General features: G+C 37.8%; 1 protein-coding gene across 1 annotated transcript in view; it reads right to left on the bottom strand.

Moving 5' to 3' along the window:
- Positions 1–15,617, bottom strand: part of MARCHF1 (membrane associated ring-CH-type finger 1) — a 172,895-nt gene extending 157,278 nt beyond the window's left edge. The window contains exon 1 of the mRNA XM_072862607.1: positions 15,605–15,617. The gene's annotated coding sequence lies outside the window, so the exon portion shown is untranslated. The remainder of the gene's footprint in view (positions 1–15,604) is intronic.
- Positions 15,618–24,122: the final 8,505 nt, after the last annotated feature.

The raw sequence follows: 24,122 nt of genomic DNA, 5'->3' as shown, positions 1-24,122 counted from the left end.
TCTAACAGTGGTAATTCAGATGGGGGGCAGGCAGGAGAAGAACGACGATAAAATTACTTCCTAAAGGAAAAGCACCTTTCAACATAAACACCCAGGCAAATCATTGCAACTTTCTCTATGTATTTCTGCAGATCATGTACCTTAAATATTCATTCCCAATTAACACAACGCTACCACAGATTTAAGTCATATATTTCTTTGTGTTACCCATTACCAGCTTTCTAAACACTGCAAGATTAATTTGATTATACATTTATCTTACCTCTCCCTGGATGCTTTGCTTTGGAAGATAAGACTAAACGTAATGTGCTATTTATCTGTTCTTTCGAGCTTCAATAAAAAACTGAATTCTCTTCAATACCACATAAAAGTAATAAGTTTTATAGTGAACTCCTGTGCAATGTGAGGATACTATGAAAAGCACCTTGCTCTATAATCACACCAATACTTAAGCACTGGAAGAAAATGCAACCTGAGAAGACCCAATGCTAGTTACAGTTCCTTTAAGTTCCACTAAGCACTTTGGAGCAGCAAGCTTCTCCGCACAGCTATTTTACAATCAGGAAAAAAGTTACAACTGCTATTATCCAATACACTTTGTGAAGTCATCCTTCCCAAGAATATTTTTAGACAAAAAAAGTTTTTTCTTGTTTTTCTTGCTGAATAACTGCATTTTTTAAGAGAGTCAGAAGAGGTTATTACGAAGAACTAATTTAACGAATGGTTAGATTTCTCAATCTTCTGCTTAAAAAGAGCTAATAAATTCATTCTCAGGATTGAAGTAAGATTTACCAGCCCATCCTGCCCTCGCCCCCCTCGCCTTGTGCTAACCAGTTTCTTCACATCACATACTGATAAAAAGTTTATCTTGTTGAATATCTTACCATATTAGCAATTATTGCATACATTTTTACAGCAGAACACTTCTAAGATACTCTAGGAATGTGGGGTGTCAAATAACATTTATGAAAACCTTTAAAGCCTCTGATCAGTATATAATCAGTAGCTAGAAAAGGACAGAAGACACCCAACTGTTACGACTTTTCTCCATGTGTGTTCACTACAAGGTAAAATTCATCCCTGTTCAGAAGACAGCATAAGAAGATATCGCTATACAGAAGCCTGAATTTCGTAGTTCTTCAAGTAAGAGTGATTTCCAAACACTAGCAAGGGTTCACGCACAATTTATACTCTGGAAAAGAAAAACCATCTTCATAAAGCTCAGCTTTATGGAAATAGGATTGTTTTCCAATAACTGATGTGATTCTCATCATCATAGTATCACGGCTAAACAGCAACTTGGAAACTTGACAAATTATGAGGCTTATTGCATCTCCGCACGCTAATCAGAGAGTATTAAATTATTTTATTTTAGTACTGCGAAGTACGTTAATTGCTTGTGCATGCTAGTTCAGACTGCATGTGTTTATTTCTCATTCTTTGAGCAATGTGGATACCTCAGCTCTGAAAGTTAGGATTACACCGTAACACCTCCAAGACATGAACTCACTCCCATCTATCCACTTCTGAACTACAAAAGCTACTATGGAAGATATGAGCAAAATCCCAGCCTTGGCGCAAACATCACATGCTGGTTACACAGCAAAGGTCCGCCCTTAAAAACATGCTGCTGCTGGGTGAATACATGGATTGAAAACGATGTAACAGAAAATTGTCATTTGTATTTGAATTCTGAGTCTCACTTTTTTTCCCCCCTTAAGAAACTTTTTTCAGTGGTAAATTATGAAAAGCTGCACATTTCAAGACCATTTACAGCATAAGCTTACAGGTATTTGCTAGTAATAAACATTGCAAGCAGGGAATATATCTTCATTATCATTTAGGTACTCAGTGTGGCAAAAACACAAGGGTGGCATCTGTCTCAAAGCAGACACCATACACAGATATCAGACCATATTACATGAACTCCAGCTAATGTGTGTGGAAAACCCGTTTCTTCAATGCACAAAAATATTGCTTTTTAGTAACTAGGCATATTGGTGATGTTTTAAAACCGTTGAATATACCAGTGGAAAACTATTTGAAACTGCGTAGGGAAATCCAACAGATACTTTGAAGTAAATACTTCTAAATAACAAAAAAAAACAAAAAAACAAAAGTTATAAAGCAGCCGAAAAAATACCAAAATGGAAAGAAGTGGGGAAAATGAATAAAGGCTTTGGACAATACCTCTATTACAGTATACTGTGTCCATTTAACAGGCATATTATAAACAAATGCTAGCTGCAAAGTAAAAAAAGAACTCACAAACAATGAAACCAGCCCTTTCCTAAGAGAGTTACATTTCTGAATTCTGCACCTAAAGATCCTCCACTTTGAGTACTACTTATTTAGTGCCTAAAACTGGGATTAGGCTTTGGGTTTCCTGAAGAGTCTAAATAAATTAAAATCCTTGTGCCTCTAAATTTCAAAGGTGGTTTGGCACCAAATTCCTTGGAAAATCCACTATGATTGTATTTGAAAACTGTATCCTTTTCACTTACTGATGGATTTAATCTACACTGAGTATCTTTGAAAGATTTTCTTGATTTGACCTTGGTTTTCTTCAACCAGAATTCAGTGAAATTTTGGTCTTACCATAAAAAAAGACACATTAGATATGAAACATGTTTCATGACAACAATGAACCAGTTCAGGTCAAAATAAAAGAAATTTTAAAAAATATATATTTTTTTTTTGAAGCAGAAGCTGAACATTTGCTAAAGTTAGCAAAATCTCCATGTCAGCCAAACATTAGTTGCGGGAAGTATTGTTAAATTCCTTCAGGAAAGGATGCATACATAACGTTTCCATGTTTCCCAGAAGGATGAGTCTCAAAGCACCTTGAACAAAGCCTGCACCTTTAAATATTCACTATGAACAATATTCAATATTCACTAAGTAAAAACTAATGAGGCACATCTTGTTCTGATTACCACTTTTTCTACTGTCATCCATTGATAAACACTTTGTAGATTTTAGTATTTTAAGGATCATTTACCTTAAAATAACCTTCTATCTCATAAATAGATTGTAGAACTTTCTCCTGCTTGGCTCTTGCTCACCTCCTCCAGTATTCCTCAGCTGCCTAACAAGATATTTTATCACCTAAATCTCATCCCACTGGCTTTTTCCAGCATAAGCAGTAAACTTAAACCAACTTAACTGACAACCCATAGCTCTCTTATCCCACTGAAATTCTCATTTCAGATAGAAAATGCAGTTAAAAAATGACTCCTCGCTAGATGCCTTTCCCTCACTGATGCTAAGGAAAACTGAAGTGACACAACAGAGAATAAGACCTATAACGACAGTACAGTAACATGCATTTACCAGAAAGACTAAAAAGCTGGTGTCTGCGAGACACAGAGCAATGAGCGAAGCAGCTTTGTTCTCTCCTATTACCCAGCTAGGAATGAAATACTTTTCACAGCCCTGAGATGTTGCTGTTCCACTAGCTTAAAAAAGCTACGAGATTGTGTTAACTAAGCCACAGCTATTAGTGGCACTGGGTCAAGAGTTTCATTACATTCGTGACGCAAAGATAAAACTTTCCCTTTCTGCTGCGTGCTGTGAATTCCACTCCTGGATCCAATTAATAGCAGGTACAAATCTGTTTTTAGATCAAGCACCCTACAGTTGCAATTTTCGGGACTGTTTGCTTTAGAAAAGTGTTGAAATTCCCCACTGTCCCCGAGCATGAGTCCCTGGTGGAACAGGAGGAACAAAAAGCTGAGTGGCCCTCCTTTGCATTACACAGCCCAGTTTACTCAACACCCCAGATGACTATGAGCATGAGACACGGATGAGTGTCTGCCTTTGTGTGCTGTCTGTTCAGTTATGGTTGCGATGTCTTCATTTAACCAATAGTCACTATTTTTTTTGCAGTGAAGTAACACTTCACTACAACTTTCCTTGTAAGCTGCTTTTTAAGAAACATTCTTTCAACCGGGACACAAGGGATAAAGGACAGAGGAAATAAGCTATGTTGAAAGAAAATGCTGTAACTGTAAAACCTTATTTTCAATCCATGTGTTTTTTGTATATTTAGACTGTATGCATTCCTACAGGAAAATAATATTTCTTTATATGCATGTCATATCTAGCAAATTAGAAACCTGGTCTTATTAAAATTATAACTTTTAGGCAATATCCACTTAAACAGACATGTTTTGTTAAAAACAACAAAAGAAGAACAAATTCACTGATTTCAAAGAATCTTTGTCTGCAAATACCATCTTTTCTTCCATCCAGAGACCACAATTAATCATGAAAACAACTAAGCATGGGTAGTGGGGTATTTTTATTGCAACAAACAAGAGAGACTATTGCTATGACTCATTCTAACATAAACAAAGTAAGCGTATTATAGGTACAACCTAACAGGATCAAATCAAAGCTTTGTATAAGCAACAAAAGGAAGGGAGACTGGGGAAGATGAATGGGCAAAAATTATGCTACAAAAAGGTGTGAAAAAAACCCCAAAACTTTTCAGGTACTTGCTCTCTCCATTTTTTAAGGAAACTGTCGCAGTTTCACAAAGACAATTGCCACAAGGTCATAAATATTCACTGTGACACTCCCACCCTGTTAGGTTCACTTAAACAGTATGGAATCTACAAAACTTCCATCTGCAGAAACACAGACGAAAAGGACAGATCGTTTAATTGGAAGACATGAATGGCAAAGAACAAAAATGAATAAAGTAATGAAAGATACGTAGAAAAAGTAGATGAACTTTCTCAGGACAGAAAGCAAGGGCCTATTAAACAAAACTGTAAGGAAGAAAATTCATAAACTCTAAAAGGCTAGAATTCTCATAAAGCATAACATTAGAGCAAAGAATTCAGTCACAGGCTGTAGTTAAGGCCACAATGACATTAAGAATCAGAAGACAACTAGACATTTTGTTGAAAGAAGAGTTTCTACGATACATTAGCAAAATCTAAATTTAGGTCTCAGATGAGACCTGTAAGAGCTAATAAAATAATAATTTTTAATTATTACTGGTTAACAATACATCTCTCGACAGGTGCACATCTGCCTGCTTCAAAATGTTTAACATGGCATCCTTCCACTTTATAATAATATTAGTATTACTATTATTACAGCTGTACTGAAATGTATATCTCAAATATAACAAAATTATTACTCATGGTGACATCTTTGAAAATTGCTTTATGTGGACTATTAAAAAAATTGCAAATGAGAGAAATATTCCAGGAAAAAACAATAATGGCTTCCTTTTTTATCTCTTTCTCCCATTAGAACTCTGCTTATGCATAGGTCTTCTCTATTTTGTATATTTAGCTCCATTTAATCGGAGTGTGATTTGCTTAGGAAGAAGAATGTCAAAAACATAACTTAAAAGAAAATACACACAATCTCTTCCAAAACAAAAATCTCAATTAGTCTAGGGTCAGAAAAATTTGCTTTCATTTTTATTTTTGCTGTCTTAAGAACTGAACATCAGCTTTCAACTTTGCTTTGTCACCAATCCAATTACATTTTGTCACCTGTCAGGAAATGCCTTCATTACAGCATTGTACACAAAAACAGTTCCAGTACCACACACACATACTTCCATTGCCAAGTCAGTATACATGAGGACAGAGGCACTTTACAGCATCCCTTAAGCTCTAACCTTCAAGTGTCACAGCTGTGCTCGTTCTACATATCGGGAAAAGAGTCAGCTATTCTCCCTTCTCAGGGGCATTCATGTTTGATTAGATGGAAGCCAGGCACTCGGGCCTGGTGAAACCATGATACACTTCTGTTGGGAGCAGCTAAGAAACCAAGGCTGTAAGGATCATTCCAGGATCTTCCTGCCCTCTAATGTCAATTGAGCCAAAATGAGTCATCACAGATACTTTAAATTACTACTTTAGCGTGTGTCACCTTTTCAATAGATCATTTGAAAATGGAAGCCAAGTTCACTTCAAAATGGAAGCGGTTGCAATCCTCTTCCTTTGACTGATATACACTGGGGAAAGAGCGGAAAGGTATATACACCATCTGACCTCAGCCACTTAGTGTGTGGAGTCTACACTCCAAAGCAACTACTCTCCTCTCTTAAGCCACATGTCTGGACAAATTTCATACTCAGTGAAATCAACACGAGTTAGTCAGTGCTAACTTAGCCTCAGGAATTAACTTCCTGGACATTTAACACAAAAGAGTTTATCAACTGGAGTTTTCACTTTAGCAGGAATTCTTGAATGACTGCTGCAAAACATTCCAGGAAGAGTACCTTCCAAATTTATACAAAGATGTATTTGTGTCATCTAGCTAATCCTGGAGTCCAGTTCATCTGGTCAGAAGACAACAGGCACCACCCACAAGTACAGCATACTACTTCTAAACCTTAACCATCTGAAACTGTGTATATGCATGTGTTTGTCTCTCCATGGTCTGCAAAGGCAGCCTACATGCTCTTGTCCAAGTTGGAATGAAAGCAGATCTTTAGACTGAAATACAGCAGACAGACAGGTAAGGATTGATGTCATTGTAGTTTAAACTTTCAGTGGTGTTTCATTCCAAAAACTGCTAGAGTTAGCCCTCAGGACACTAAACATTCCAGGTAAGGGTTGAAGGTATTTGGCTATTTGTGTACTACAGGACTTAGGCCCCAGCTGTCCCTTCGTAAGACCCACCATTCCTCTCTTACCGATGCACATGCGATGTTCCTCAGCACGGAACCCTCGCATGCAGGCAGGAAGCACACAGCTGTAGTCCAGCCACGTCCCCAACCAGAGGACAAGACAACCAAGGAATGTTGCAGGGTGTACCTGCTAGAAATGTTAGCTGTATTTAAACTACAGTCTATAGTTATAACTATTTATTTTAACTATTTAAACACACAAATACCACCTATCAGCAATATTTTTCCAATTTTACCACTAATTACAAGATAATTGAATCTCGGCAGGCCCAGGATTGCACCACCGGCAGCTATGCAATGCTCGTAATGGGAGGTGGCAGTAATGCACAAAACCTTGTTTTCTCAAGATCTTCTACACAGCTCTGTATAATATGTACTATGTGCACTGCTGGGCTAGTCAAGCAAAAGAACCCCACAAGCTGCTAATACTTACTAGCTCCTCGTTAAGGAAAGCTGCAGAGAGCAGCACAGACAAGTTTTGCTCGCTTACTTACTTTTATTGACTTCTTACTGTGATTGATCACAAAAATAGAAGCATACACAAGAAACATATCAGTATTCCCACTGCCCTCCTGTCAGTTTGACAGTAATTTCTGATGTTCTTCTTTAGTTTATTTTCTGCTTAAATAAACCTTTTGCTTATAGTCACGGTCACTCTGAAACTATTCACAAGGCAAGAGTGTATAAAAAGGATATATTAAAGCTTGAGGAGTACAAAAGTCATACAAAATCTAAAAATACAAGCAACCTATCAGAGATTACTGCATAGTTGAAAGGCAATGCTCTTACAATGCATACATGATTTTAAAAAAACAAAACAAACCTTACAGCCACATAGACCTGACATTAATGGAGAACTAGTTATTTGTGGAGCAAAAGCACCTCTTGACATTATAACTCTGTTTTCTAGCTGGTAATTTCTTATGATTCATGCAGTGTAGGCTTATCTGAAATAGAATACAACAATAAACTGCAACCAAAATAATTATAGAAGTATAAATTTGCCTCTCCCATTCAAGTTTAGAGCCAAGAACTCACACTTTTTTCCCAGGAAACTACTGAGGTGGCAGCAGAAATGGCCATTCTCGCATGAATCAGCCCACAAAAACAGTGCTATCTTTGGTCCATCACATTAATAAATACTCATAATTATCCTCTCTAGCTTTGTGGAAGGCACAGAGGGCCACAATCATTACAGTCCCCCCGACTGTACCAGTAGACTATGGCAAGAATGACCCTGCAGAAAGCCATTTCCTGAGACAGTCACCCTTAAACCTGGCTTCAGAGGAGGGAGACACAACGCTTAGTGACACTTCAACTTCTAGGCAATGTGAAGAAAGAAATTCTAAGTTGCTTCCCTACCAATATGAGGTTTCTCAGGAGTATTCTGCTTTCAATAGGTCAAAACAAGCTCCTCGCACAGCTCCGCAGAGGTGAATGTCCTTGTTTGGGCATGCTGGAGGTCCTGCTGCACCTCATGTCTCTATGACGATGCAATCCCTCCACACTGAACCCTTCATCTGCTGGGAAGCTGAAACATGAGTTTTTTGCCTGAAGCCAGGGAGTATGAAATGCAGACGTACAGCATAACAATACCGTATCTCACCTAAAATTGCTGTACCTGTTAAGTGGTGTGAATTAAGTTAAAGAGAATTCTCTTTGTACTTTTTCTAAGACCATTGTGACTCTTGCTTTGAAGTGCATTAATCTTGTTTGTAGGGCAAACAACTATTTGCAAACAGACTCAGCAAAACCAATTTTGACTGGCTTTTAATCCCAGGTACCCTTTTTCTTGCCAATGGACTAATTGTGGAGTAATATCCAAAAAGTGTAATAAGCAGGTGAAGTATAAGTGACAGGCTATATAACGGTACTCATTCCTTCCCTTCCAAGTTACTTCTGTAGCATAGTCAAGATGGTCACCTCAAGAGGGAGAGATGCAGGCTCAGTCTGAGGGAGGCTGTGAAGCCAAATCTCGTTGCATAATTTGGAAGCATATACCATAACCACACCAGGTTAAAAGAGAGAATCAAAGCATTTATAATTCCTACCCACCCATTCTGTAAACCAACACATAATTAACCAGAAACCTATTATTAATGATAAAAAAGAATTATAGAATTAATGTATATTTTCACAACACTGAAAATAAACTAAGAAGTTGTCTTCTGTTGAATTTGAAAAACATTAGACCAGTCAAAAATAAAAACTAAACACTATTAGTCAGAAGTACTCACTGCTTGTACCATTCCCTCTCTTCTCTCCCACTGGACCTCAAAATCTTTTTTATTCATCAAAATAGAGTACCTTAGCTTCAGTTCCTGAGAATTCTTTGCAATAATTTTTTTCTTTTATTTTTGTGTCTTTTATTTCTTTTTTTTCACCAGCACTTTTTCAAATTTGGCATTGCTTATTCCACGATGAGCTATCAACCTCTTAATTTCCAAGGCAGCTCACACAATTCTCCAGCTTTCCTTATGTTCAGCAGCTAATGAAGCCATGGCTGGTGGCTTATGAATGCTGTGCACATGGTCACTAGCACCATTTTGATATCTACACGTGCATTCTGACACTACCTAAGATTTAGGAGGTTTATACCTAGAGCAAAACATTGATTGCATACTGACCTCAAAGGATAAAATATTCCCGTTTAGTTGCATCAATATTCTTTCCTGTGTCATCACATTTAACTTACAGGACATTTTTTTCTTGACCACTGCTTTCAGTAGTACGGGTGGAAATTTGATATCATATACTTTTAAAACCACAGAAGTTTCACAGAGCCTGTCCCCTTATTTCACCTTCAGCAAATCATAGTTATGTCTGTCTGATTTTAACAAAGCGTGAAATTATACCTCAGCAAAGTAAATTAACAAGCAACACCAGGGACAGCTGTTGTATTTCTTAGTGTCATCAGTCCAGATATATCAATTTATATTCTTCAGTATACCCTTTATTAAAAAAAAATCTACACAATAAGTAATGAAGCAAAAGATGAAAGACCTTCACAATAATTCTATTCTCCTTACTCTGCAAGATAGCTTTGTACTAGCTTATGATCAGCAAGATGCTTACAGTATGCAAAAATGCTACAATTAAAACTTGTATTCCCCTGAATATATTCACAGAAGCTGATACAAAAACACATGCCAGGTAATATATGAGATTAAAGTTCAAGTCTAAGTTTAGTTCAGAAAGACAGAAGAAAGGCATGAGGAGAGCAGAGGAAGATTCATCTCCAGTGATCACTGAAACATTAATTAGAGCTGTGCAAGACACTCCTTGGAAATTAATGTGCTCTTAGGGTCTTGGAATCTTCTACAACAAAAAAAAATCTGTGCTATTCTTTACCAGTTTCTATACATATCATTTAAATTCTTACTACTGATTTTGGTAGTGTGTTTTTGGTTTTTCAACTGGGTTAGTTTCACCTGTTGCAGTACTTGCACTGGACTCCCATCACAATCTCCAAAATAAATCACCCAACCCTGTATTCTCAGTTGAGTCAAGAGAAGGTTTTCAAACCTTTTTCAGAGGGCATGAGAAGAATAGGGGGAAAAGCTAAGTGCTCCAGAGATCCAGCAAGGAAATTATTCAGGGGAAATGATGAACTCATGTCTCTGGGCATCAGCAAACATGCCTTTCATAAAGAAGAATAATTTACCATTTCATCTGTGTAAACAGAACATTTGTGCTCTTAAATTTCTGTCAAAATGAATGGCTATCATATTTAGAAATTGTTGTGCTTCTATAAACATATACAAATAGACTTTGTACTACTACTTATTTAATACAGAATATATTAAGATACCTAAAGTTTCGATATTTTAAAAGCACAGGACAGAAATGTTAATTCATTTTGATGGTCACTAGCTGAACACAGAACAATCCAGCTGTGGGGAAAAAGAGAAAAATATTTCTGTTTTCTTATTTGCTCACTAGCTAACATTAATAGAAATTATATAAACTCCCTTTGGAAGAAAAATATAATAATTACAAAATAATGAAGTAATTGCCTCCATGATCTACAAATCTCAGTAAGTTATACAGTTACTAGTCTGTATATCATGACAGTCAGTTTTACAATACTGATTAATTTATTTGGAATACTACCAGATACATTAAATGTATAGCAGAAATACTTTAATCAATATCACAATTAACAACATGGAATTATTCCTAGCGAAATTGAGACAAAGAGGTTGGAACTCTCTCATGGCTAAAAATGGTAAGATTCCTCTCTCTTGCAGCAACCTGTGCTCAGAATATATAATAATAACAATACCCTTTTTCATAGAATCATAGAATAGTTTGGGTTGGCAGGGACCTTTAAAGGTCATCTAGTCAAACCCCCCTGCAATGAGCAGGGACATCTTCAACTAGATCAGGTTGCTCAGAGCCCCGTCCAACCTGACCTGGAATGTTTCCAGGGATGGGATATCTAACACCTCTCTGGGCAACCTGTTCCAGTGTTTCACCACCCTCATTGTAAAAAATTTCTTCCTCGTATCTAGTCTAAATCTACCCTCTTTTAGTTTAAAACCATTACCCCTTGTCCTATTGCAACAAGCCCTGCTAAAAAGCTTGACCCCATCTTTCTTAGAAGTCCCCTTTAAGTACTGGAAGGCCGCTATAGGGTCTCCCTGGAGCCTTCTCTCCTCCAGGCTTAACAACTCCAACTCTCTCAGCCTTTTCTCACAGGAGAGGTGTTCCGTCCCTCTGGTCATTTTTGTGGCCCTCCTCTGGACCTGCTCCAACAGGTCCATGTCTCTCCTGTGCTGAGGACTCCAGAGCTGGACGCAGCACTGCAGGTGGGGTCTCGCTAGAGCAGAGCAGAGGGGCAGAATCACCTCCCTTGACGTGCTGGCCGTGATTCTTTTGATGCAGACCAGGATACGGTTGGCCTTCTGGGCTGTGAGTGCACATTGCTGGCTCATGTCCAGCTTTTCATCCAACAGTACCCCCAAGTCCTTCTCCGCAGGGCTGCTCTCAATCCCTTTATCCCCCAGCCTATATTGATACCAGGGATTGTCCCGACCCAGGTGCAGGACCCTGCACTTGGCCTTGTTGAACCTCATGAGGTTCCCATGAGCCCACTTCTCCAGCTTGTTCAGGTCCCTCTGGATGGCATTCCATCCCAGGAGTGTCAACCACACCACTCAGCTTGGTGTCGTCTGCAAACTTGCTGAGGGTGCACTCGATCCCACTGTCTATGTCATTGATGAAGATATTAAACAGTACTGGTCCCATTCCGGACCCCTGAGGGACGCCACTTGTCACTGATCTCCATAATTCCTCTCCATGTTGTCTTTTCTGTTTTTATCAATATGATGGTTGAATATGTGAATTATAAAATCAATTGCAGCCTGCAGTAGGAAGCTGCATATATGCTGCTTTGAGACATGCCTCTCTGATACTGTCCCCCACTTCTTCAACAAGAAGTGAATAGATTAAGCACTAAATATAGAGGTGTATAGGAGGACTTGAAATATGCCAGTCCAGCCACCTGTGAAAACACCGAGTGCTGCCATAGCTTCATTAACTTATTGACAACCAATTCAAAAGAGAATTCAAAGAAAACAGAACCAGAATTTCTTGTCTACAGTTCTGCAAGCAAGACTTAATTGGTTAAATAAGACATGTTAATCCTTCTGGCCTGCATATAGTACCAGTCAAGTTATTCCAAACAGAAACTACTTTATTACTTCTTTTATTAGGCCCTTATTAAATCAACAATCAGTCTCTAGAACCTTTTCTCCTCCTCTTCTCAGTATTCTCTCTGAAGCATGCTGCCAAAGTAGGCAGACTTAATGAAAAACAGTATGTCCAATGCTTAAAAGAAATCTGTATTGACTGATGTCAACCTTATAAAACTGCTATTATGTTTATCCAATCAGTGCTTACAAGCTTCTTCCTGTTCAGATCATCCCATAAGAATTATCTGCAGAAATTGTCAACAATATCCTTAGCATTTTCAAATGCCTGTGGTCAAAATTGCACAAATAAACAAGAAATTAAGGCCCTGACAGCATTTCAATACAGATATACCAGAGGCAAAAGCACATCCTCCTCTCTCTAATGCCACTGCATATGATCCAGATGCAGAAAAGAGTATAAAGTCAGTGTATTGGCACAGTGATGGAGTGGAGCCTTTGCTCACTCTTGCCAGGACATCAGACAGCACAAACACCTCAAATACCGATTAAAGATGCATAAATGTCCACTAGTGGTCAGGACCAGTGACAGACCATTATCTTTCTGGAGTGACAGGCTTAGGAAAAACAGGCTGAAGCCTGTACTTCCTACAAAACAAGACAGTTTTTTGGCCCACGTGAATCTCTTTAAGGAGTATAGGCAGGTTTTTTGCTGTAGCCCACCATAATTTTAAAATTCCTGGGCTTGAAAGCAACCTGCTACTCCATATAAGACTGGTACCACATGAATGATTTTTACATCGAGTGCACAAGTATCTTCAATGCTTCTGCAAAACTGAAGTTATATCTAGGGAAGAATACTTTGTATAATAGGAAAAAATGATGGAAATTAAGCTTAGGACTATGGTACCTTTGATGTAATTTATTAATGCCCATACTCCACTAGTATCACATGTATGTGAACGTTTACTCATAACACACACCAGAAAGAGGTTCACTAGTACTTGGGAGGAGTAGATATGGGATCAGTTCTTAGGCCAAGGGAAGAAAATATGCCTCCATGCTCGCATATTGCCGGTTCTCTAACCTGGCTTCAGAATTGTCTGTAACTATATAGTAATGGACAACATTTTAGATCAGAAAAAAAACCCATATTTTCTGCTGTTTTGTCCTCAGACCCAGTCACACTATTAAAATTAGATGGAAATCAGCATATTTGCAGGACTCCAAGTAACACATTCATTGTCCAAGAGGCTACAAATGTACTTTATAGTGCCTAATGTGCAATGCAGCTCTTAACTTTTACATCCCATCAAAGACTTTTCTCCATGTTCTCACCTAAGATTTTTCAAAGTCAACTCTGTATTTTTGTCCCAAATGTTGTGTTATCTTCAGTGAACACGAATATCTATAATTGATACACACATGCACACACACACACACACATATATACACATGTAAAATACTTGCATTTCTCAGAGATTCATGAAGAGATGAACAGAGCCATTGAAAGAGAAGATGAAGTTGAAATAAATTAGCCAATTCTAACTCAATCTTACCTCTTTTCAGTTTGTTTGGGTTTTTTAAGGCTACTGTTATGATACTGGAAATCCACTTGCCTGACTAGTGCTAAGTAATTAAGCCTACCAAATAATACTGAAAAACTGACAAATTCAGTTATTAAGACAGCATTATCAGAGTAGCAGTTTCTCCTCTCTCTTCCTTGACTAATCATAAAAGTCTCCTTGAAATATTCTGGAATATCCCCTTCAGATTCATTGATAAAACCAAAGGAAACACTTCATCATCTGAGTAATTTTAATACATTTTTGATAACACAGGGCAATTGCTGAAGTTTCACCAGTACTGTGCAAATATTAATAGAATTAAGACAATAATGTTCAGTTTTTACTTTACAACATGAAGTGCAGAACTAAGATTACAATTTCTGACAGATGTTCTTGTATTTGCACTTAATTTGTGGTTGTTTCAACATCTCTCAAGTTATATCAGAGTAGTAAAGAAATACTAACACAAAGAAGTACTTTTTGAGGAAAATTAAAAATAAATATCAGAACATTTTCTGACACTTCATAAAGAGCTTGAATTGTGGAATACTAGAATTTGCAAGTTTTAATTTGGTTGAAGGTTACGCCAAACTAAATTAACTATGCTGCCCAGGTATAGGAGTTGCTGCTACTTTAAAATAGAGTGGCTAGATAAGGAAAAAAATCTGAAATAGTTCTTTTTAAAGGATTAAACAACTACTATCAGTTTTGAAACACTCTTTGTTAATATCTTCCCCCTTATACTTTTCAGGAACTTGCTAACTAGATGATGTTTAAACTATGATAATTATGTATACAAGGGAGAAAATTAATATACTGGCTAAATTCTAGCTTGTAAACTCCCAGTCTCCCTCAAGATACACTTTTTAGGCATATTTATATTTGATACCTAGGTAGGAAGCTTTTCTCTTCCCCATCTCATAGTTTGTTTTCAAATTATAACTCTTGATTGGGACTAAGAACTTCTGAATTCTGTTCTCAGCTCTGCCACCAGCTATGTGAATCTGCCAAAATCAACAGTCAGTCTAATGCATTTGGTTCTTTGTGTAAAATGGATCTTCTAATATTTTTGTTGCAGTATTGCTAGGAGGACAAGTTCAACTCTCTCACTTGCTGAAGTATTTTCATGTACACAATTAGACTCAAGATGAAAATAAAAGTTTGAATTCCTAAGTGGAGTTTATGTGATGAAAGTAAAATTAAATGATTTCTCTATAGCTTGTAGAAAATTCTATGCCACAAGTGGCACAACTGTAAAGGGCACTATCATATAATTTAATAACTCTGGAAAAAGACGACCAATCCAGAAGAGGTCTGAGTCACAGCAGGCACCTGCACAGGCAATCTTTGCTAAAGAACCTTTCAGTGGAAAAGTTTCATACTCTTATATGGGTTTGGACGTTTTCTACCTTTCATTCACTTTTAAAAGAATTTCTGAAAAATAAGCTATTGCAGTTTAGCATGCACCCTAGTGGATGTACAACCTGTAATGACACAACATTAAAATCTTGCTCATTAGATTCAAAACCTTAATAGAAGAGGAAAAATGTTTGTTTGCTCTTCACTAAAATATAGCAAGTTAATAATAGCAAGCGTTAAACATAAGGCACTTGGTAGGGTTTTCTTCACAGTCAAGCTGCAAGTCAAAATGCCAGAATAAACCCTTTTTTTCCCAGCAGCACAAATATAATTTAACATTTAACAACAGAAAAAAAACTTACAGGTAAAGCAATCTTTTAGCAAATTTCTGCTATGACAGAGCTTCACATGGCCCTTCACATTACTTCCTGGGTTCATTTCCTAGAACAAACAGAAACAAGACACATGTGAAACCACTTATATCACGTTGAAATATTGTATACCTACACTTAACAGACTTAAATAATGTTATGAAGCAAGCTTTGGAAAAATGTTTTATGCTGGTGTCTTCCAGATGATACAACCTAAAACACTTCTGGACTTGACAGGTTAAATAACCTTTATCAAATCCTATACCATACGCTGGTTCCCATTCATCATTCTGTAGACTCTCAGAATGATCTGAGATTAACTAAAGGTTAATCCTTGATCTCCCTTAGCACAGGAAAACCATACATGATTTTCCCTCTATCATCAGCCACACTAGTGGAAAAAGCCTTTTTGCAGCCAGCTAACCCATATGGCATTGGCAGAATACCATTCAAGAATAAATAATGCTTAATAAAACAAAAAAGCGAAAACATGTAAATTGTTCACTAGCAACGTTTTTACACACAAAACAAAGAGTAAAACACATTAAATATTTAAATAAAATAGTTGTCTTATGAGGGCAACAAATAAAAGCTCTGTCCAGCAAAGGACCCAAACCAGCTAAACCTGAGCTGCGCAGGAGCACGTGGCGGGTGCTCACAGCGGGCAGCTCCCTGCTGGGGGGGACGGAGGCCCCCAGCTGCTGCCCCGACCTGTTGCCTGGGGAGGTTTGCTGCTTGCCAGGGACTCAGATAAGGACATTGTGGAAAGGCTGCTGCAGACTATTACCTTCTGCTGCTCTTCCACACAGGCACCAGTGATGATGCCAGGAGCAATCAGGAAAGCATCAAGCATTGACTACATTGCTGTGGGGTATGATGGGGGTGTGTGGAGGGTTGTCAAGGGCATGGGAACTCAGGCAGTTTTCTCCTCAAACCTTCCAGAAAGGCAGAAAGGTGTGAGGAGGAGCAGACAGATCCCGCAAGTCAACAACTGGTTGTGCAGCTGGTGTGGGCAACGGGGTTTTAGTTTTTATATGATCTACGAGGGATGCTCTACAAGGACAGAGGATCGTTTAGCAGAGATGGTACCTGCCTAAGTAGGGAAAAACATTTTTGTTTTTTTGGCCAGCCAATGGGCTGGCCAATCCAGTAATGAGAGTTTCAAATTAGGAATAACAGGGGCAGGAGAGGATGACCAACAATCAAGTGAGGAAGTGAAGGACCAGGCTGGCAAGCAAAGAGTATGGGACAATGTGAATAGGAGGAAATTTGTAAGCAAAAAAACAGGGCTATGGGGGTCCCACCCCATCATGTCCACATACATAGGGAAATGCCTTCCAGGCAGAATTATGGGGAAAGCTACCCTACCTTTTCTGGGAGATCAGCATGCTTTTGTACCTCTCCAAAGTGCCTGTCCGCTAATGCACACAGCATAGGGAACAGGAGGAATTAAGAGGTCTGCGTGCAGTTGGACCCTACTAGGATCACAAAGACACGTGTAGGATAGCTCACACAAACATGAAGGGGAACAGGAACTGGTGGTGTATCTGCAGCATAAGGAAGACTACGAAAATGGTGGCCCACTGCTGAATGCTAATGGAGACCTGTCACAAAGGATGTGAGGAAGGCCAATACACTGAATGCTTTCTTCATCTCACTCTTTACTGATAAAACCATCCCTCAGCAATCCCAGGTCCCTGAGATCAGTGGGAAAGCCTGGAGCAAGGTAGATTTCCCCTTAGTGAAGGAGCACCAAGTTAGGAAACATTTAAACAAACTGGACATACACAAATCCATGGGCCATAATAAGATGCACTCACATGTAGTGAGGGAGCTGGCTGATGTCATTGTGAGACCACTCAATTGTTGAAAGATCGTGAAAGCTCATGGTGATCGGGGGTGGGAGGAAATTCTGAGGACTGGAAGAAAGTAAACATTGCCCCTACTTTCAAAAAGGGCAAGAAGGAGGATCCAGGAAACTGCAGGCCAGTCACAGACTAGCCTCAATCCCTGGCAAGGGAATGGAGAAAATAATCCTGAAAACCATTGCCAAATAGAAGAGAGACAAGATGATGTTTGGGAGTAGTGAGCATGGATATACAAAGGGGAAATTGTGCCTGACCAACTTGATAGCCTTTCACGATGAGAAGGTTGACCCAATAGACAAGGAAAGAACACTGAACATTGCTTATCTTGACTCTAATAATGCTTCTGTCACTGTCTCCTGTTGTCTCCTCCCTGACACTGATGAAACTTGAAATAGATGAATGGAGAGTGAGCTGAACTGGAAACTGGCTGAACTGCTGGGCTCAAAGGGTTGTGGATCAACAGCACCAAATCCAGCTGGAGGCCAGTCATCAAGGCACACCCCAGGTGTCAATATAAGATCTAATACTGTTCAACAGCTCATCAAGAACTTGCAAGGTGGGACAGAGTGCAGCTTCAGCAAGTTCACAGATAATACCAAACTAAGAGTAGCTGATACACCACAGGGTTGTGCTCCCATTCAGAAGGGCCTTGTCAGGCTGAGAAATGGGCCAACAGTAACCTCACAAAGTTCAACAAAGGGAAGTGCAAAGTCCTGCACCTGGCAAGAATAATCCCATGCACATTGGCAGAAAAGGACCTGAGGGACAACGAGCTGGCCATGAGCCAGCAATGTGCCCTCACAGCAAAGAAGGCCCACAGCAACCTGGGCTGCATTAGGAAGAGTATCACCAGCAGACTGAAGGAGGTGATCCTTCTTCTCTACTCAGCACTGGTGAGCCACCCTGAATGCTGGGCCCAAAAAATCCTGGGCTCCCCAGTACAAGAGAGACAGGCTAACTGGAGCAAGCCCAGCAAAAGGTCATGAAGGTAATTAGAGGACTGAAGCATCTTTTGGATGAGGAGAGGCTAAGAGAGATGGGAGCCTTGAGAAGAGAAAGTTCATAGGGATCTTATCTATGTTTATAAATACATGATAGGGGGCAGGGTAAGGAAGGTAGAACCAGATTCTTCTCAGTGGTATCCAGTGAAAGGACAAGAGGCAACAGGCATAAATTAAATACAAGATATCCCATTTAAACATAACGATTTTTTTCTTCCTGTGAGGGTGGTCAACCAATGGCACAGATGATTGCAGAGTCTCCATCCTTGGAGATATTAAAAATCCAACTGGACATAGTCCTGGGCAATGTGCTCTACGTGACCCTGCTTTGACCAGAGGATTGGACAATCTCCAGAGGTCCCTTCCAATCTCAACAATTCTGTGATTCTGTAAAGTGTTTTATTTAACTGGTCTCTGCTTAAAATAAATTGAAAAGTGGTTAAATTAATCACCCATGAAATCTCTTCTCTGTGATGCATGAAAAAAAAAAAAAAATCAACCTCATTGTCCTTTAGCTAGTGTAAAAGGCATAAAAAGGTTATCGCTGAAAGCTATCAACATATAATAACCCTGACCCTAATGAAAGACAACATGTCTTTTGGCTTCTCTGATACCAATGGCAAGACTTTCACCCATAGATTAAAAGCAATGGAAGAAATTCAGATACTTTGATCCAATTCATTATAGAACAGAAGCCATAACATTTTCCCCAATAATTACAGCTTCAAACTCTCCTTGTTTCCCCTGACAAAGCAGAATATACATAAATATATAACTTCAGGCAGATATTCATATGTGATATTTAAAATGGATTAACAACAAATACATTAAATGTATTTTGTTTCATAAAGGAACTATATACTTAAAAACAAACAAACATTACTCTGACCACTCAAAAAATTTGTTAACATGCACTCTAAAAATGTGAGTCAACTGCATGGTATTCAGTGGTATGGTATTTCATGGCAATTCATACTAAATGAAAAACGCCGATAGTTCTGTGAGCATTCATGGGTTTATGACTGCATGACCCAAGGAACAGTTCCGCTGTACATGCAGAAATCAACCCATGGCGTAAGTTTTATGACTGATGAAGAAAAGAAGCACAGACACATTGTAGATTAAAAGTCCAAAGAAATTTTTTTACAGTCAATATGTTACTTAGGAAAAAAAAATCCTTTAGCAGTTGAAACCATACATCTTCAAGAGAACAGATTAAGCTTTTATTTTTCCAGAAGCTTTTTTTTTTTTTACAAGTTTGAATTTGGGTTGTTGAACAGATATGACTACAAATTATATTTCAAATTCTCTACCTACCTGTTTCCTTAGAGAAAAATTACACAACACATGCCTATTTTATTCATTGCCAGGGAGAACAAATACATGTTAAACAAACATACAGTGGATTTCTGTACATATGTACTGTTACAAAGGCGTGTTGCATGTATACAGTCACATGAGTGTCTTTTGTGTTCATGTTGCTAAGGAAACAAACTTCAGGAAACAAACATGCAGGAAACTGTACATGCCAAACATATGATTACAGAGACATCCCAGTTCTTAAAAAGTGTGGGTATGTGTCTTTTCTTTTTTTATTTTTCTAAATCAAGGAAAAAAAGCTCGTGTGTAAGGTTACGGAAGAGCTTTCAATAGCCAAGAGCATGTTAAGCTAACAAAATTATAACATATGAAATACAAAGTTTTTCCATTCCATAGTGTTTGTATACTTAGATGTAACTTTAGAGGCTAGCCCAAAAGGTAGTAGATTACAGCATAAAGTTAGGACATTACTGGTTTTGCATAACACAGAAGATGAGGCAGATAAACTCTGAAATTTTCCTTGACTTCTTGAAAACTCAAAATCTATAGGAAACCTTCACTACTGAGCTATTCATATCAGACAGTTATCAATGGCATAAGATAAAATACCACAAAAATATACTATCCCATTTAAAGGAAGAAAAAACAGCTTCACTATAAAGAACTGTGTTCTGAAAATTAAGCTATCGGCATACCCATTAAAAAAGGATGAATCAAAGAACTCTGTTACACAGATTTGAGTTCATGTTTTCCTGTTGTTTCACAGAACATTACACAATCTCTATTCAATACCTGTATCTGTTTTATTTATCTTGGTCCATCTGCTCTGCAAATGTTCTTGCAAAGCAGTTTCCCATGGCAACATCAAATATCACATAGTCCCAGTCTTCTCTTGAAGCACTTCTAACTGATCCACTCCTGAATTTCAAGCAGCATCTTTTTCTGCAGTACTTAAGTAAATAATAAATAAATGGAGTATTTCATCAAACAAAAAACCCCACACAAATGAAACAAATACCCATGAATAAAACCCCCTAATTAGGTTTGTGGGGTTTTTTATTTTATTTTATTGTTTTTATAATTTCATTTTTGGAGAGAATTACATTTAAATCATCTAAGGCAGGGATGGGAAATCTATGCTATAAAAAACCTGTCAATCCGTTGGTAGTGTTTACTTGATTAAAATTTCAAAATTATTATGTTACCTATAGCAAAACAAATTGTGCACAATACAAGTTTTAAAGAATAAGGTTACACTATGCTGGAAAGTAAGTTTTGGAATGAAAACCCAATGACTGCTTACTGTGGGACAACTTCAGCTAGATATCATCACCTACAAATCATTAATAGCCCATCTAATTTTTTCATCCTCATGTTACAATGATCAAAAAATATAAATAAGAGGAAAATTTCTCAATACATTTTCATGCAAGACAGAAAACTAATAACAGTGATTTCCTGAAAGTAACTTATATTTTACCTGAGAATCTATTTTAAGAACTCCTTCTGCCTATTTTAAGAAACAGTAGAAATATATAACATTCATTTTTAAGTAAAGATCTTCTGAATAAGCCTCTTAAAGTAAGCACTCAAATAAAAAAAAAACCCTCAGTAAATATCATGCTAGTCTTGAGCACACTAGTTCTGTGTGAAATTGTAACAGAGCTGTAAATTAAAGTAGAATTGTCGTAACTTTGAAATTCAGCAGGCCAGTTTCCTAAATCCAATATCTGTATTTTAGATTTGTCTCTCCAAAACCACCAGACGCAGCTAAGAACAGGCCCTATGGAGATTTAAAAGGTAATCAGACCTTCTAGGTCAGTTCTACACCACTGTACTTTAGTTTATAGTAGTTTATAACCTAGAGCTACTTTAAGAACTACTACATATTTATGCAATCTCAGATCCACAGTAAACAGCAGGATGAAATTCCCAGAATATTTTTCTACCAGCATCACCTCATTTCACCTATACATTTACTTAGGTTATTCTTGGGTTTTCCCAGGCATTCTCTTCTGCTTATCCTGGAATCTGGCCCAAACAAGCTTTACCAATTGGTCTAGATTGGTCTAGCTGGTCTGTATGGTGAAGTTCTGTACAATAATTCTGATATTTTTAGGTAGAAAGGCTTCTTTGCATGTCTTAGACATAAATGACACTATGGGCTAACATAGCAAATGTGGCATTTCCATGGAGCACAAGACAGATCTACAATAGGAGTACGGCTCAGCTGCTCTGTTGCATATGCCGCAAGTCCAGTTCACTTTACAAATACATGCAAACGTTGCTGGACAGAGAAGTCTAAAATACAAATACAAGAGCTCTCTGCCTGCAAATAAGAGCACATGAAATATCTCTTTACAAAACCACCTGTAAGCTCACCTGCTACCTTCCCAATGGTTTTCTGCTGCCCATCGGCCACAGTACACTGCCTACAATTATCAGTAGACTGAATTTCTATCTATTTGTGGTGAACAATAGAGGCATTTTATCATCACACTCTAAAAAACCCTTTATTCTGTATTATTTTTAACAGGTCATTAAAATATGCCCTTGAGTTGATGAGTGATATGTTTATGATTTCTAACGCATTTTATTTCTCAAGCAAAGGCAGGTAGTAGCACTTTTGCCATCAGTCACTAAGGTGATGCTAAAAACTGGTAGTTCAATTCCTTAATTGTATGAACCTAACCATGCATGTGTTTTATTATTCTTTACTATATACAAAATGTTTGTATTAAATGAGTAGATTGGTTTATAAGAAAATAAAAGGTAAAAACATTTCAGCCAAAACTACAGTGAAAGCTATAAAAAGTACATTACTGCAAGTTTTCATCAAACCACAATTACTCTGTGTTTATTTGTCCATAGGAGGATTAGATTTCTACTCATTTTAAAATACCATGGTAAAAATATCAGTGATAAAATGATCAGTAACAGCCAGTTTCATTACATGCAATAGATGTATGTGAAATAAATTGGCTAAAAGCAGAGGACGTTTTGAAAAATATTTTTCAAATATGCTACTTCAAAAGTAATGATATAAACTAAAAATAAAATACAAATTCTTAAAGGACTAACATCCTGCTTTTTCTGACAGTGTCTGAAAGACTATAAAGCCTTTAAATTATTAGAATCTATTCTAGAAATGGCTAAGCAGCCAGTACCGTATTCATTTATCCTTTGTCCTTTTAAGCTTTCAGGGTGCTGTGTAGCCATAGTAACTATGCCTTTTCTCTGTGAAATCCATTAGCTGGTTTCAATCTGGGATTCAATACTACCATAAAATCAAGGCCAAAGATTAAAAAAAATTATGATTAAAAAAAAGCTTATTGGTGACAAGCATTTCTTCTAAAAGCAATTCCTGCATATTTATGCTTTATACATACCAGCCAAAGAAACCAAAAGGTTAAAAGGACATCAAAAGATAAATTCAAAATGAATTTTAAAACTTGGTTACCATCAGGAATGACACAATACCACCTCAAACTGGATCTCAGAGCAAAACTAGCTCTCATTTGCATTAAGTCAGTCAGTGTGGCTGGCTGGCTGGCCATCAACAAAACAGCACAACAGATGAGCTTTCAACCTCGTCATCTCACTCCCTTTCTGACAGCAGACTAAGGTGCAAGTATTGGAAAGGAAGAGCGATGAGGATTTGCACTGCAATTTGGGCAAGCCCACGCAAAAGACAAAAACTACCTTTGTTCCTACAGTATCTTTTGTGTGACAATACAGACAGACTACAAAGAATCTGTTGAATCTCTATTGTAGAAGAATTCTATCAATAGGAAATGGAAAATCTTGGACTCTGTTCCATGTAGACAACTTTGAAAGAGGTCAGGTGTTTCAGAAGACTAGGATAAGCTTTATCCTGTATCCTGTTTGGATATGTTGGTTTTTGTCATGACAGCCCTGAGCAACTTCAATGCCAGCTCAGTCCTGACGTTGGTTACAGGTAAAATAAGCTAATGACATTGCCACTGTTTGCTCGAATCCTAATTACCAGGACCTACACTTGGCAACCAGGAGGAGCTACATTTTTCTGCAAGTAGTTGGAATATATCCCACTATTGGAATCTGAAAAATGTTGGAATATATTCCACAATCCACTAATTTAAAAATAAAGGATTCCTTGAGTCTTTGTCCTGGATACCACCTTCCTTAACTAGAAATTTTCACTGCCTCCTCAGCTATTTAACTGTTAGTTGAACTTCTGCAGATTTGATTTTACACTTCCATTTGCTTCTGTGTTATATTAGAATCAAACATGATTCAAAGATTAAATATCTGCCATGGTAAGAAGTGTGCATGTTTGGG

The sequence above is a fragment of the Ciconia boyciana genome, chromosome 5, assembly GCF_034638445.1.
Source record: "Ciconia boyciana chromosome 5, ASM3463844v1, whole genome shotgun sequence".
Classification (NCBI taxonomy): Eukaryota; Metazoa; Chordata; class Aves; order Ciconiiformes; family Ciconiidae; genus Ciconia; species Ciconia boyciana.
This window is presented reverse-complemented; position numbering and strand designations above follow the sequence as displayed.